We start from the raw sequence: 15,442 nt of genomic DNA on the forward strand, positions 1-15,442 counted from the left end.
ATTAAAACTGAAAAAAAAGAAAAATCACATAATACCTGCCATTTCATGGTACCCCATTCCTACTGCAATCCCTTCCTTTCTTTTCCTATGACGACATGAAAGAAAACCATTTTAATTAGGGAGACTGTCTACTGGGGGACATTGTCACAGTGAATGGGGAGACCCTTGGGACGGCACAGGACCCCAACGTGGCTCTTTACGGACCGACTTCTCATCCTCTGCCATAGCCTGCACCAGGCAGACAGCTTTGAACTCGATGACAGGCCAACACAGCCAAGGTTTAGTCTAATTCTTCTAAGCCAAATCCTTCCTCTTGGCAGGTTCGGCACACTTGGGGAGGTGGTGGGTGGGACCCATGTCTAAGCACCTCCTTTCCCTGGCCACCCTTCCTGAGATCTTAAAAAACGAGCAAATGTAAACCACAAGAAGACTTAACCACGCAACATACACCAGATATTATTCTTAGTTGCACCCTGGTTTAAGGCTCTCTAAGCAGGGGACCTTGGATCCTGGCACGCACGCCGGCTCTGACAGTGCCAAGTCTACCCCTCTAATCCCGCTCCAAGCTCGGTTCGTCTTCTCCGTGCCTGCTCTTAATTAGACAGCCCCTGGCATCCACCTCTTCAGTGAAGAATTTCCTGAGGAAGAGGGAACAAGCCTTGGCCCATCTCACATCCACCCAGTCCTTCGGGAAACATCTCTACGCATGTTAACTGGTACCTACTCGTTTACCAGCAAAGCAAGGACACAAGTATGTGCAACCCAGGGGATGGGGTTCCTGGAGAAGCCTCGGGAGGCTGAAGTTTAACACTGTAAGCACTCGTCCTAAGAACAGTTTGTCTTTACTGAGCCCCGCAAGTGAGACCTGTGACTTCAAATGCAGAAACGGAGGCAGAGCTGCGACAGCTCATGCCACTCAGAGCTCTGGCAATGGGGAGGGCGGCTTGCCTCTCAGCTCCATCAGCCCCTTTCGGCGACAAAGTTCTTGCATCTTCTTCCATTTATTTCTGCCCCCTCCTGCCCGCCAGGCCCTCGGCTATCAGTGAGCCCCACCCCTGCAGAACTTTCTGTCCTATCTGCAAGTCGGCTGAGATAACCAGCTCAGCTAGAAATGAACACACAGGCCAGACAGGGGCCTCCAGGCAAGGAATGTGGGGAGAAGCAACCCTACAGTTCAGCTGAAAGGTCACTTTAGAGGCCTCTGCTCTGTGCCAGGCAGCTTTTCGATCTGAATCTCCTGCAGTCGTCCAGGGGCTTGCTCCTCCAAGGGTTCCTAAAAACAGCTTCCATGCGCAATCTCAGAGACCCACTCAGGACCTCCGGGATGGCATATGGTTTTCACAAGGTTCCCAGAGAAGGGCTTTGGCAGGCACCCGGATGCCTACACCCCTGAAAACACTCAAAGCTGGGCTTCCCAGACAGGAAAGGCATGGAGAAGCACCTTATGCAAAATTCTTAAGGCTGTGTTTGCAGCCTTTTCCTTCCGGCTACCTTTATTACCTGCCCCTGTTGGCACAGCGGTCCAGTTGCTCCGTGGGCTCCTGTTTGCACTCTTTCTAGATAAATGAAAAGGCAGCAGGAACCTGAAAGAGTGAACCGTGAGGCCTTGACAGTGGAAATGCTTCTAATGTCCTCTACACTTGGAGTCGTCGTATTTACTAGTGCATAGCTTGTATCTGTAGGCACAGGCCCTTCCTGGGGGTCTAGATCTAGCAGGAATGATATCGCCCACAAGCCACTTGGTACAGGCAAAAGACAGCATGGCATGCATACCCACAACTCAGTCAAAACATACTGTGAAGTTCTGCAAGAAGGGCCAAGCTAAAACGCCTGGCTCCATACTCTTAGAGTGCTGCTAGCTAGGTAGAGGATCAGTCGGCCGCTGCTTCAGTTCCCAGGGTTTCTCAGAATAAAATGCCAGCTCCTCAGCACATCTGGACGTGCTGGAAAAAGGAAGCAGCCGTCTCTGGAAACCCCGAGGCTCTCACTAACTCCCAGGCTGTGCAGGGTGACGCAGTGAGACTCCCCTGCGGACACTCACTGCAGTACAGCAGAAGTCTGGAGAGCCCGACAAGACACTTGAAATGTGTAGAGAGCTATTGCTTTCCCTAACACTGCTTCCCTGCTTACACCACCCAAGAAAGGCCTTCACTGGCTAGAGCAAATTCAAAGAGGCGTTAACAATTAGGCAGGAAACCACGGACAAATGAGGCACCGACTTTCTAAATATCTGATTGCATCTAGCTCTCAGACCAATGAGGCACCCCTTCCTCCAAGAATTCGAGAGAGCTCCTGCCTAGCACCACCCAAGATGGCCCTTTCGGGTGAAAGCTAACCCAAAAAGAAGTATTTTCCAGCAAAAGCTTATTCAACAAAACCAAACATGATGCTAAAACTTCCAGGTCACAGCTGGCGAGATGGCTCAGGGGATAGAGGTGCTTGCTGCAAAGCTTGCTGACCTGAGTTCGAAGCCCGGAACGCACCCAGCAGAATGAGAGCCCCCAACTCCAAAAAGCTGTCTTCTGACCTCCACAGGGGTACTGTGTCTGCACTCCCTCCCCACACATTAAATAAATGTAAAAAATCTGTGTATATATTTTGAGGTAATTAGATATATGGAAGAATTGTTTTAATTTGTGCATTATCACTCCTCACAGAACAGTGCGTGCGCACACACACACACACACCACACACATGCATGAATGCATGCACATACAAAAAAAAAAAATCCAGGGACTTCCTTTCCAGAGGCTCACAGTGCTGGCAATACTTACAACTTCTCCCCGCTTCTCTTAGGACATTGCAAATGAACTATCCTGTATCCCTACAAAATAGCCATTTTGAGAAGCAGTTTCTTTGTTTTAAGCTTCTAATGGACAAGGACGGATATTTGAACATTGTTTTAATAAACTGGAAGTCAGCTCTGTTAGTCGGTGGCCTTGTTGGAGACAAGTGATTCCACTGGTTAGGATTATTTTAAAATTGGGGTGAGCAGACAAGGTATTCATTTGCTAAGCCACAAGCAAAACTTCAAACCCTTAAGTAAAAGCCCCAGCCTTTGCAAGAACTACTTAATAGCGCGGCTGCCGCGCGGCTAATGTTAGCGCTTTCAGGATTTTGGTGGATTTTCAAGCCATCAGACTGGACAGCCTCAAATTTATCTTTCTGTGAGCAACTCTTTCCAGTTCCTCCCACAGTGCTTAACTCTGAAAGCCAAGGTTATTAACCTTTCGGACAGGCTCTTCCCCAAATCTCACTGGATGAAATGAACCAAGGAATCAAAGCACTGAAATTAACAGCTACACAACCCGTTTCTAGGGTGTGCACACACGCAGCGTGTACCATGGGTGGAGATGAAGAAGAGTCCAGCAAACTTTCATATCAGTCTGCTTCTCAGTCACTGTGTCCCAGTGTGTACTTGGTCACAAGTAAATTTACTTCTTACTGCGTTTTGGAGTCAAAGAAGTTTGAAGACTCGGTCCGGGGGCCAGCAGTGTGGGGGGACTGCCAGACCAGAGAAAGTGTCCCTGAGACCAGCCTTCTCGGACCTCACACCCATCACACACCTGCATTATCAGGCAAAGGGACAGAGCCGGCGAGAGGACAGAGGGGATGGTGCTGGACACCGTCCCTGACTGAGGAACATCTCAGAGCCAACATACGCTGCAGGTAGGCAAAGCCCTACCTCAGAAAATGATGCGTTTAGAAAGCCGGCATGGCGCAGGGCCAGAATATCTTGTTAGAGACGGTGCTCAGAGGCGAGAAATCAAGGGCCAATCAGGCAGGGGTTCTCAACCACAGTGGGCAGTGACTAGTGACAATCAGGCCACGATTTGACCCTCTCTGACCAGACTGAACCAATCTAAAAGGACTCAACATCCTGTAACATTGACTGGAATGCTAAATCCACCCATACCCTGTATGGCTGGCACCCAAGAACCAACCACAGCACACATGGGTAGCAAAGAACAAAACTTACCCCATTCTCAGAAGCCAGGGCAGGATCACAACAGAAATTAAAAACAATTTATGACCCCTTCCACCTGCTAAAGCATTACTCTTCGCCTCAAAGACACGCTTCCTTTAGATATATTTTGTTAATTACATAAATATTCAGTAAGCATTTGTTGAACAATATTTTAGGTTCTATAAGCAGTGAACAAAACTGTTTATTTACACTGCTGGATATAGCCTAGGGTCTCTCAAATGCTCGTGAACATATGTCTAACCACTGAGATACATTCCCAGTCCCTAGAATCTAATTTTAGCCACCTTTTCCTTTTTTTTCTGTGCAATAGAGCCAGTTTTTTTTTCACCTTTAATGACTATTTCCCCTAAGATTAAATATTCTTGGAAAGTACCACTTTTGGTGACTAAGTAATATTCTAACTTGAAGATATCATAACTTATCAGTAGACATTTTCAGGCGTGTGCTAGAGACACGCTACAATATATCAGACCTAGACTAGGACCCTAAGGTAAAGAGGAAATGGAGCCTTACCAGACTTAGAGACCCACAGTGCTCCCTTCCACGGTGACAGTAACACACGCAGGAAGGCACCCAGGTTTAATTTGTGAATCTACCTTTATAAGTCCGGATCCCTCTTTGATCGAAGCGAACATTGTCTGCACAGAACAATACGTTTTCATTGTAATTTCCCTTCTTTTCAGGAAAGGAAATGTTTGCGCTTCAAAGGGTCCCTTTGAAGAGTGGCCCTTTGGTGCTGCTCCGGCCAGGCTGGAGTGACTGAGCTCAGCAGGGGACCCCGACTCTGGGCGGCTGCCCACTAGAGTAACTGTCAAGGCCAGCTCCTTCAAGGAGAGGGTCTGGGGCTGGAGAAGAACAAACAAACCATGGAAAATTACTAGGAGCTTTTGATCGTGACCTTCAGAGGGCTCTTCACGCAGCTGTGGGCTTACATCTGGGGGAAACTGAGGTACAAACAAATTTCAGACAATGGACAAAAAAAAAAGCCTTCCAGAATCCTCATTCCAGGCCAAGACACAGGGGGGAGCTCACTCCGTGACTGATGCGTGATAGAACGTGGGCAGCACGAAGCAACAGTGAAAAAGATAGGAGCTTCCAGATACATGACTGGAAACTGTCTGCAGTTCAGGCTTAAGTCTGAGAAGCAGTCACTAGCGGGGGCAAAACTTCAATTCAGAAAGTGTCTTTTATTTCCCAAGGGTGGGGCATCTAAAAGACCCAGGGGGTCACCCGAAGGCAAATATAACTGCTGTATGATTCGGCCAAGACAAAACCAGCAAAAGGCCAAGGCCATGGCCCTCAGCCAAGTGCCATGCAGGGCCCTTAATCTCTACCAGGTCTAGAAGGCAAGGGTTTGGGCGCAGGAGAGTGGAGAGAGCTTGCAACATTGTAAGTCTCAAATGTGCTCCAGATATTTATTAGCACTCTCGATCCTCCCCCACCCGGAGGATACACACATAAGACACAGGCACCATCAAAGGTGACTAAAGCAGCCCACACAGGTGGGCAGCCACCAGAGGAGTGGGTGAAGGCACAAAAGACAGCCTGCAGACTGGGCCACACGTGTGGCTTCTGCCTGGAGTGTGGGAATGCTGGGAAACAGGTCTGGGTGGTCAGGTAAACTGGAGCTGAAAACCCCCGCAAGCGTCTTTCTTACAAGCCGGTCTCCTGGTAAGAGTGCCACACCTTTGCGCGGGAACTGCTAACCTGGTCCATCCTCTGCTTTACTGCAACACCCAAGTGTTGAAGGCTCTTACTTAGAGAAACATGTTTTAAAGGGGGGACTTAGAGGTACAAAAAGCCCATCCTGAGCACCCCAAAAGGTTTGTTAACAGCTCTCTGTGTGGGCATTGAGAGCCGAGTGTGGACTCTGGACTAGATTGTAACAGGTCTGCAGGAATGCCTTTCCGACTTGAGTATTTTCCCATCAGGCTGGGATGCTCCGTGGCAGAGCACTGGCCTAGCATGTATGAGGCCCAGCACACATAAGTAAACCCAAAACAAAGATAGCATACCAAGTCTGCCGAAGAGACCAGCCTTGTTTCTGGGAAATACATTTTTGAAATACAAGGGACTTGTAAATTGAAGCGGGGGGGGGGGGGGGTGTATGGTGGAAAGAAGGAGGCAGGGAAACTCAAACAGCTGGTGGACCACAGTTAAGGAAGCTTAGGAGTCCCCCGAACTCGTACAACATTGAATTTGAAGTGTTACTCTAAAAAAAAGCTGGCAGAGAAAAATGGGGTAGGTATTCTTCTTACTGTCCTGATCAATACCGCTTTTCCCTGAAGCCCAAAGGGCATCCAGGGATCCATCCAAGGCACCTGTTTCTCTGGATTCCACTCATTCCAGGGAGAATGGGGGTGACATGCTGTGATCCCAGGAGTTGCTCTGAGGGGCTACAACAGAGGTTTGCTGCAGGCCCTGACCACCAGCTTCTATTTGAGGCTTTCTGGGAGCCTCGAAGGAAGGGGGACATCCCATGTCACGTGATAGAAAGCAGCAAAGGAAGGCCAGGAGAGTGAGCAGGGTCAGGGATTACAGCTGCCATTGGTCTCGTGAAGACTAGAGGCTCGCCTCTGTGCCCACGGGAGCCCCTGCAGAGGGGCGCTGTGCAATGTGGAGCAGAGCCCATGTGCACTCCTGGGCCTGGGGCAGGTGTCCAGTCAGACACTGATGACCCGAATGAATGGAAGAATGGAGCCCAGCCTCTGCCACTCACGCCAGCTTCGAGGCCCTGCACCCTGCACAGCTGCCTCTGGAACCCAGGTCCAGCTGTGCCAGGAAGACCCGCAGTCCCAGGATAGAGAGAAATAGGAGCACGTGAGGGCAGGCAGTGGTGGGGTGGCCCTCTAAGTACTAACTACTTCATGTACTTAAAAACAGAGTGGACAGCCAGGACAGTGTGCAGGACAGTCTCCGTATGTACCCAGAATGCTCGAAACATCCCAAGGCCAGAGACCCACAAGCCTAACACCCAGATACCTTCCGCACTTGGGGGTTACTCTGAAGCCAGATCACCTGGACTCAAATCTCCCTTCTGCCACTTATAGCCTCCTAGAGCGCCCAAGGGCAACCCGTCCCCACTTCTCTCAATATGAGTCTCACAGACAGGAAGATATTCTAAAGAGATACTTGTGCCTGTCAGACAATGGGCCCTAAAGAAGAAGGAATTTCTCCAGGAATCTCAAGCTGGGAGAAGGAAAAGGACCAGCCAGAGGGGACCTTGTCTCTGGAAGTAGATTCCACAGGGTTCTAACTAATAGCTTGTCCGGCCACTGACAGCAGGAGACTGAAGCCCACACAAGGACGGTCAGCAGTGGGTGGGACCACGCCTTGCCCAGGACTGCTTAGGTGTGTATATCCTCGACCATCTATAGAAACTCTGAGTTCACCTCAGGATCCTGAGGATGAACTTGGGGGCCTCTCTGGATATCTTTGTCCCTCTTCCCAGGATGGCATGTTGAATTGCTGAATAAATGTTTCTGCTTTCTAGTTTTATTTGGGCTCTTTTTTTAAATTGATTTTTATTGAGCTCTACATTTTTCTCTGCTCCCCTCCCTGCCTCCTCCCCACCCCTTCTACCCTCTCCCAAGGTCCCCATGCTCCCAATTTACTCAGGAGATCTTGTCTCTTTCTATTTCCCATGTAGATTAGATCTATGTATGCCTCTGTTAGGGTCCTCATTGCTGTCTAGGTTCTCTGGGATTGTGATTTGTGGGCTGGTTTTCTTTGCTTTATGTTTAAAAACCACTTATGAGTGAATACATATAATAATTGTCTTTCTGGGTCTGAGTTACCTCACTCAAAATGATGCTTTCTAGCTCCATCCATTTGCCTGCAAAATTCAAGAGGTCTTTTTTTTTTTTTTTTTTTTTTTTGCTGTGTAGTATTCCATTGTGCAAATGTACCACATTTTTCTTATCCATTCTTCGGTCAAGGGGCATTTAGGTTGTTTCCAGGTTCTGGCTATGACAAACAAAGCTGCTCTGAACATAGTTGAGCACATGTCCTTGTGGCATGATTGAGCATCCTTTGGATATATACCCAAAAGTGATATTACCGGGTCTTGAGGAAGGTTGTTTCCTAACTTTCTGAGAAACTGCCACACTGTATTTGGGCTCTTTTAATTGGCTTATTGAGGTGACAGGATCTGGTTTGGGGTTGTGAACCCCGCCCCCTCCCCTCGCAACACGTTGGATAACAAGAACATCAGGAGAATTCGAGAAAACACACATCAGACTTACCAAGCCATCCTAAGCTACTTGATCCTTAGTCATGCTCAGCTATGAAGCCACTCTTTCCCCTCCTACTGGGAGAGGCTAAGAGCTAGGCTGCCGGTGCCCGGCCAACATAGAAAACACAGAGGTGGACACGTGCAGGCAACTTCGGCCTTTCAGCTGAAGCTACTCAGAGGAGGGTGACAGTCAACACGGCGAGGAATGGAAACATTCTCCTGCCTTCTGGTCTCACTGCTCGCCCGCCCCCGAACACTCCCCTCTGCTTACCCATTGGGGTACCTCAAGGGAAGAATAATGTCACAGCAAACAGAGGTGGCCCTCAGTTCTTGGCACTTCTCCCAACGAAGACCTCCACGGAAATTTGGGTAAATGTTGTCACTAGAGCAATGGGGATTATGACCAATAGCAGCCACTGTGTCCGGCTAAGCTCCATCCCACACCCTCCCAACAGGAAATGCTAAGGAGCATCCCAGAGATCCTGGGACAAACCCAGCCCAAGAATGGATCCTGAGGCCTAAGAGAACCTGTAGCCTATATGGTTGTACCTGGGTCCAGAATCAGCCTCAAAGAAAATCCTGGCAGTTGAAGCCAAAAGCACAAATCCAGGACCGCATAGCATGGAGAACTTGTTAGCTGGTGTCTCTGAGGCCCAGATGCCTCCCAATATCCTTAATTTAGGGTACAATCTCAAGAAAAGTGAACAGAATCAAACAGCTAGGCTTGATGCAAGCCAGACTCTGGATTAAGATGACTTGGACCATCTCATTTAAATCACTACTCTCCTGGAAGGAGTCCAAAAAAAGACAACTAAGAAGTCAGTGCTTCGTAGTTCTAGCTGCTCAGGAGACTAAAGCAGAGGACTGTATGAGCCCAGGAGTTCAGGGACCAGCCAGGGTGTAGTGGCTTGAATGGGAATATTTCCAAAAGGCTCACGTATTTGAACACATGGTTCCCAGGTGGTGGCGCTATTTGGGGAGGTCTAGGAAGTATGGCCTTGCTGGGGGAAGTATATCACTGGGAGCTGGCTTTGAAGTTTCAAAGTCTCATGCCTTTCCTAGTTCACCCCACTTATGCTCACAGAGAATTCCAGGAGCCCTCAGCATCCCACTGCAGCCACCACGTTACTTGCTGCCTTGCTTTCCGGCCACTATGGACTCTTCCCTCCAGAACCTGTGAACCCATAGAGACCTTTCCTCCTATCAGCTGCCTTGTTCACTGTGTTTTGTCGTAGCGGCTGAAAAGTAACTAATACACTAGGCAACTTACTGAGATCCTGTCTTAAAAAACAAACAAGTTACCTATAGCCAGTTACTTTTTCAAAATATTTATTTATTATATATGCAATGGTCTGCCTGCATGTATGTCTGCAGGCCAGAAGAGGGCACCAGATCTCACTATAGATGGTTGTGAGCCACCATGTGGTTGTTGAGCATTGAACTCAGGAACTCTGGAAGAGCAGCTAGTGTTCTTATCCTCTGAGTCATCTCTAGCCTCAGCCAATTATTATGAATGAACTATGGAAAAGCATTTGTACACTTGGCTACAAGGAAGGACCTTAGAAGAGGCATCAGTCTGATATAAGCCCACTCTGGGATTCAGCCCTTTCTTAGGGAAAGGGTGGAGCATCTCCTTTGACCCCACAGTTTAGAAACCGGGTCTTTATCTAAGATCAGCTATAGCACAAAGAGGCTTTGTGGGACTGGAGAGAGGGTTCAGCAGTTAAGAGCACAACACTGGCCAGGCAGTGGTGGTGCACACCTTTAATCCCAGCACTCAGGAGGCAGAGGAGGGCGGATCTCTGTGAGTTCGAGGCCAGCCTGGCGTACAAGAGCTAGTTCCAGGACAGGCTTTAAAGCTACAGAGAAACACTGTCTCGAAAAACGAAAAAACAAACAAAAAAACAAAAAAAGAGCACTACACTGGCTGCTCTTCCAGAGGTCCTGAGTTCAATTTCTATCAACCACGTGGTGGCTCACAACCATCTATAATGGGATCTGATGCCCTCTTCTGGCATGCAGGGGTATATGCAGACAGAGCAGTCATACCAACAGATAGAGAGAGAGAGAGAGAGAGAGAGAGAGAGAGAGAGAGAGAGAGAGAGAGAGAGAGTCAGAGAGAGAGAGAGAGATGGAATTCTAAGTTCAGAGGGTTCCCACAGGGCAATCGCAACACCACACTAACACCTGGAGGAGCGAGTGTGCCAAAGGAGCTGATGCACAGCAGACAAAACTACAAGAGACCCTAGCTTTGGGGTGGATTGTCCCCAGAGGCTCCATCAGTACAAACCTATCCCTTAGTAGTGAGGGTACCCAAAGTTATTTGGAGAGATGGTTCAGTGGTTAAGAACACTTGCTGCTCTGATGGAGGACCAGAGTTTGGTTCCCAGCACCCACATGGAGGCTCACAGGCACCTGTAACTCCAGTTCCAAGGGATCAGACATTCTCTTCTGGCCTCTGAGGACAATGAACACGCATGGTGCGCATACAGAGAAGCAGGTACACATATATACATATAAATTTAAAAAAGTAAACATGCATACCTTGAACGCTAGCACCCAGGAGGCAGAGGTAAGCGAATCTCTGTGAATCCCAGGGAAGCCTGGCCTAGATAGTGAGTTCCTGGCTGGCTGAGAGCAAAACAGTAAGACCTCATCTCTAAATAATCAAGGAATTTTTAAAAGGTTATTTGCAGTGACAGCCATGGTAGTGTATATCTATAATCCCAATATTCTGGAGGCTGAGCCAGCAGGACCTCATGTTTGAGGCCACCTTGGTCTCTATACGGAAAGAGTTTGAAGGACTAAATCAGACAAAATAAAATAGCCAATTTATTCTGTGATTTTTCCAAAGTCCTAATTTCCAGGGCCAGAGAGATGGCTCAGCATTTACAAGAGCTTGTTGCTCTTCTAGAGGACCCAGGTTCACAGCCAGCACCCGCCTCAGACATCTGACAATAGTCTATAACTCAGACATCTGACAATAGACTGTAACTCCAGCCCCAAGGAATCCAACACTCTCTCTGACTTCTATGGGCACCCACAAACATGTGACATAAATTCACATGGACACACACTATGTAAATGTCCATCCTCCACCCAGCACACTACCTGTCCCATCATCTTGCTCTCTCCTCACCCAGAAGCACTAGTCAATCTCCTGTTAAAATATATCCAGGCAGTAGGCCTGGGGGTGCAACTCGGTGACAGAGTAGCTAGCATATGTTTAGGATGTTGGAGGCCAGGTATTGATCCCAAGCACATATACCACCCTCCCATACCTCCCCAGCCTGAAAGGACCAATTATGGAAAAACAAAACAAAAAGGACTAGGGCAGTGGTTCTCAACCTATAGGTTTCAACCCCTCGGGTCAAAGAATCCTGTCACGTGTCAAATATCCTGTATATTACATTTAGGATTTATGAATCGTTATGACAGCAAAATTACAGTTATGAAATAGCAACAAAATAATTTCATAGTTGAGGGTCAGCACATGAGGAACTGTATTAAAGGGTTGCAGCGCTGGGAAGGTGGAGAGCCACTGAACTAAGGTCCTACAGGTCCTGCCTCGAGTGTTGGCTAAGAACCAGGTGAAAGGATGAGACACAGCTGATGCCTGTGAGGGACGTGGCACAGAAGTCTAGCTTTCCCCAGGGCTACCGGACAAGTCCCTAACAAGGACTTCCGCTTACACCTCTCCGAGGACTAATAAACACCTCTAACTCCATGGCCAGCAAGGAAGAAGGCTTCCATTCACCTTACAGGTACCTGTTTTAATTGGGCTTAGTAAAAAGAAAAGAGACTTAAACACCAACCAATGCACTAATGACATTAAAAATGTCATCTGGGGCCTACACAATAACCCGGCTTGCAATGTGTCTGCTATGCAAGCCTGCAACCCGCGTTCGATCCCCAAAACCCACATAAAGGTACAAGAGAACGGGCCTCTACATGTGCACAGTGGCACGCGCGCACCCCTACACATATCACAGACACACACGAGACAAATACATGAAAATGATTGAAAGCTTTTCAGTAATGTCTGAGCTGGAGGGTGTATCTCAGTTGGTAAAGTGTTTGCCTAGGATGCAGGACACCCTGGGTTGGATCCCGGGTGCAGGGCTGTAACCCCAGTATTTGGGAGGCAGAGGGAGGCAAGAGGATCAGAAGCTCAAGGTCATCTTTTGCTAAGTAGCAAGTTTGAGGCCAGTCTGACCAACATGAAGGGTATGGGGGTAGGGTACAGAACAAGGTGGGGGTGGGGGTGGGGGGATGGATCTACCAAATATGATGACCTTGTATCTTAGAAGAGAAATCCCTAACGGAACCATGTGGTCTTCACACCTTAAATACATACATACATACAGATATACATAAGGCCCGGTAATTATGGGCCAAGTCCTGTGGCTGTGAGACTCAGCCCCAGTCTCTGAGGTATCTCTGTTCTCTTCTCAACTCTTTGTTTATTCAAGCCCTCTTCTATACCCTCTAAATTTCACCCTTAGATAAAACATGATCTCAAAACGCTAAACTTTTCAAAGCTGTTTCTATCCAAGGGTTGGCCTTCCCCCTAAATTTCTATTTGGGTCACATGACTTAAACCCTTTTGTTTTAGTGACAGAAGGGCGTGCTCATATAAAAATAATGATTTCCATTGAGACCAACTAAAAATACCAGGGTGGTTTCCTATTATCTCAACCACACGTAAAGGGCAAGAAATGATAAGAAAATCCCAAGTAAATTACAAACTGAATCCATCACAGAGAGGATATTCAGCCAGAGATAATATTCGGAGTTCTAGGGAAACTTTATTTGCCTTTAGGAAAAATACATCTATGTTTGAAATCCCAGCCGTGTCCTCCAGCACGTGAGAGTATAACCGTGGGTGCTGGGAAATGTAGTTTTTTGGTTTGTTTTGTTTTCCTGACGGCACATGTCTGGCTATCTCAACACACCAGGACGTGGACTGGGGCGAGCGACACTGGCACCAGGTTGCTCTGCGGACACGCGTGGCGGGTGACCTGTCAGTGCCCAGGAAGTCTTCCCCTACGCAGAAAGGAACACGCTTAGCACAGGTTGTCTATGGAGCCGGAAGAACTTCCTCCCACTCCACACCATCTGGAAGAACAGTCTGTGCAGGCCGAATCAGGTCACAAGGAAAATCCACCCGAGAAGGAGTCCCTCCAAAGCGACCTCTGAGGACTACGGAAGCGACCTGGAGAGCGGGAATCTCAGGTCTCCGGTTACAGGGGACCTGTTTGGGGGACCTGATGGAGTCCACCCTGCGCGCGGCTCGGCTGACGACACTGCCCCGGACCGCGTGGCGGGGCGGGGTGCCGCGCACCGCGCCATGTAAGGGAAGATCTCCCAGGCAGCGGCGGCTCCGGATGTCACCCGGGGCGGCCAGCGTGGACGAGTTCCCGCGCCCACGTGGAGCCTTCGCACGACCACGCGTGGCCGGACTACCTGGGTCGCTCTGCCCACTCCCTCCCGCTGTTGCATCATACACCACGCCGCGCCTGTAAAGGACCAAGATGGACTCGGAGGAGGCGACCGGAATACGGGTGCCCGCCCCACTCAGCATCCCCGGAGATGGGGAGGTTAAGAAGAATCCTCGCCCTGTCTGAGCGGCCAAGCGAGGCCCTGGGTTCCCACGCACAGAGAGAGGTGACACAGGCTTTTAGAGCTCCCTGGACATTCACCGGGATCGCGTACTCACCTAGGAGGCGACGGGATGCTGAGCTGGGTAGGAACCGGGGGTAAAGAAGCGCTCACACCTGCTGGCGGAGGGGATGGCGCGCGCGGGAGGGATCCGAGCCGGTTTCATCAGCCGCGCGCCGCCCTCCGCGGGCCCCGCGGCCACGGCCAGTGATGCGCGTCACCTTCCCGAGCACCAATGAGTGTGCTGCGCGGCCGCGCCCCTGTGGGCGGGGACACGGGCTTTCCCCGGCGCTCGCCCTTGGTCGCCAGCAGCTACAACGGTGGTTTGGTCAGAGCTGGTGGGTGACACAGGCTGAGCCGTGCCAGCCCCCGCCTGGGGAGCCACTGACAGCTAACCTTACCAGGGTTCCTGCTTCAAACGATGTGAGACATGAGACATACTTTAAAGAAATTTTAGGACTTGGTTGTAAATCTTCATTTGTCGTTGGACTTCTTTATGGCAGTGTCCTAGCTAACGCCTTAGCCTCGCCCCTGTCAGGGAGGGCCCCAAAGCCCGCTAGCCTCCCTTTGATACAGTACTTCCTCCCTAGGCTAATGGGCCAATGGAGCCAGCTCACTCCGGAGGGACTCACCCCAAGTTTATTACCCCAAATCAGTCTTCATCTCTGGGATTCTTTCTGATCTCTGCTCCAAAAGCAAGAATTACAATCTTTGGGGCTGAAGAGCACTGACTACTCTTTCAGTTCAATTCTCAGCACCCACATGGTGGCTCACAACTGTCTGTAACTCACGCATGCGGAACACTGACATAGGCAGACAAAATTCCAATACACAAAAAATGAGGTTTTTTTTTTTTTTTTAAAAAAAAGGAGGGGCGCTACATCTATAAAGGCCCAATAATCACGGGACATGGGAGAAGTAAAGAGATATTAACATCTTCATGACCCCACAGTCTTCGTAGAAAAAAAATGGATATGTACGTGTTCTCAAGTGTCCTTTATCGCCGGGCGGTGGTGGCGCACGCCTTTAATCCCAGCACTTGGGAGGCAGAGGCAGGCGGATCTCTGTGAGTTCGAGACCAGCCTGGTCTACAAGAGCTAGTTCCAGGACAGGCTCCAAAGCCGCAGAGAAACCCTGTCTTGAAAAACCAAAAAAAAAAAAAAAAAAAATCAAGTGTCCTTTATCAGTAATGTGGGTCATCGTCAGTCACAGATGTGATATTCCTGTGGAATTAACGATTTATTAATGTATACTGCCCAGCAGAAAGCTTTAATGAACACATCGAAGGAGGTCGATAGCGTAAAAGCATTTAGAACAGTGTTTGGGATTATAATAAGGCACCAAGCATGCGTTGTTTTTTTTTTAAATATTTATTTATTATGCATACAATATTCTGTCTGTGTGTATGTCTGCCGGCCAGAAGAGGGCACCAGACCTCATTACAGATGGTTGTGAGCCACCATGTGGTTGCTGGGAATTGAACTCAGGACCTTTGGAAGAACAGGCAATGCTCTTAACCACTGAGCCATCTCTCCAGCCCACATGTGTTGTTTTAAAAC

At 49.0% G+C, this 15,442-nt stretch overlaps 1 protein-coding gene across 2 annotated transcripts in view; it reads right to left on the reverse strand.

Moving 5' to 3' along the window:
- The window catches only part of Slc7a1 (solute carrier family 7 member 1), a 69,614-nt gene extending 55,541 nt beyond the window's left edge, over positions 1 to 14,073 (reverse strand). Inside the window, exon 1 of one of the 2 annotated variants that reach the window (XM_041677953.1) lies at positions 13,942 to 14,073. The gene's annotated coding sequence lies outside the window, so the exon portion shown is untranslated. The remainder of the gene's footprint in view (positions 1 to 13,941) is intronic. The other variant, XM_041677954.1, reaches the window with a different exon arrangement.
- Between the last annotated feature and the right edge of the window lie 1,369 nt (positions 14,074 to 15,442).

Source organism: Microtus oregoni, unplaced genomic scaffold, assembly GCF_018167655.1.
Source record: "Microtus oregoni isolate MIOR12 unplaced genomic scaffold, Mior012 000029F_ref0000214, whole genome shotgun sequence".
NCBI lineage: Eukaryota > Metazoa > Chordata > Mammalia > Rodentia > Cricetidae > Microtus > Microtus oregoni.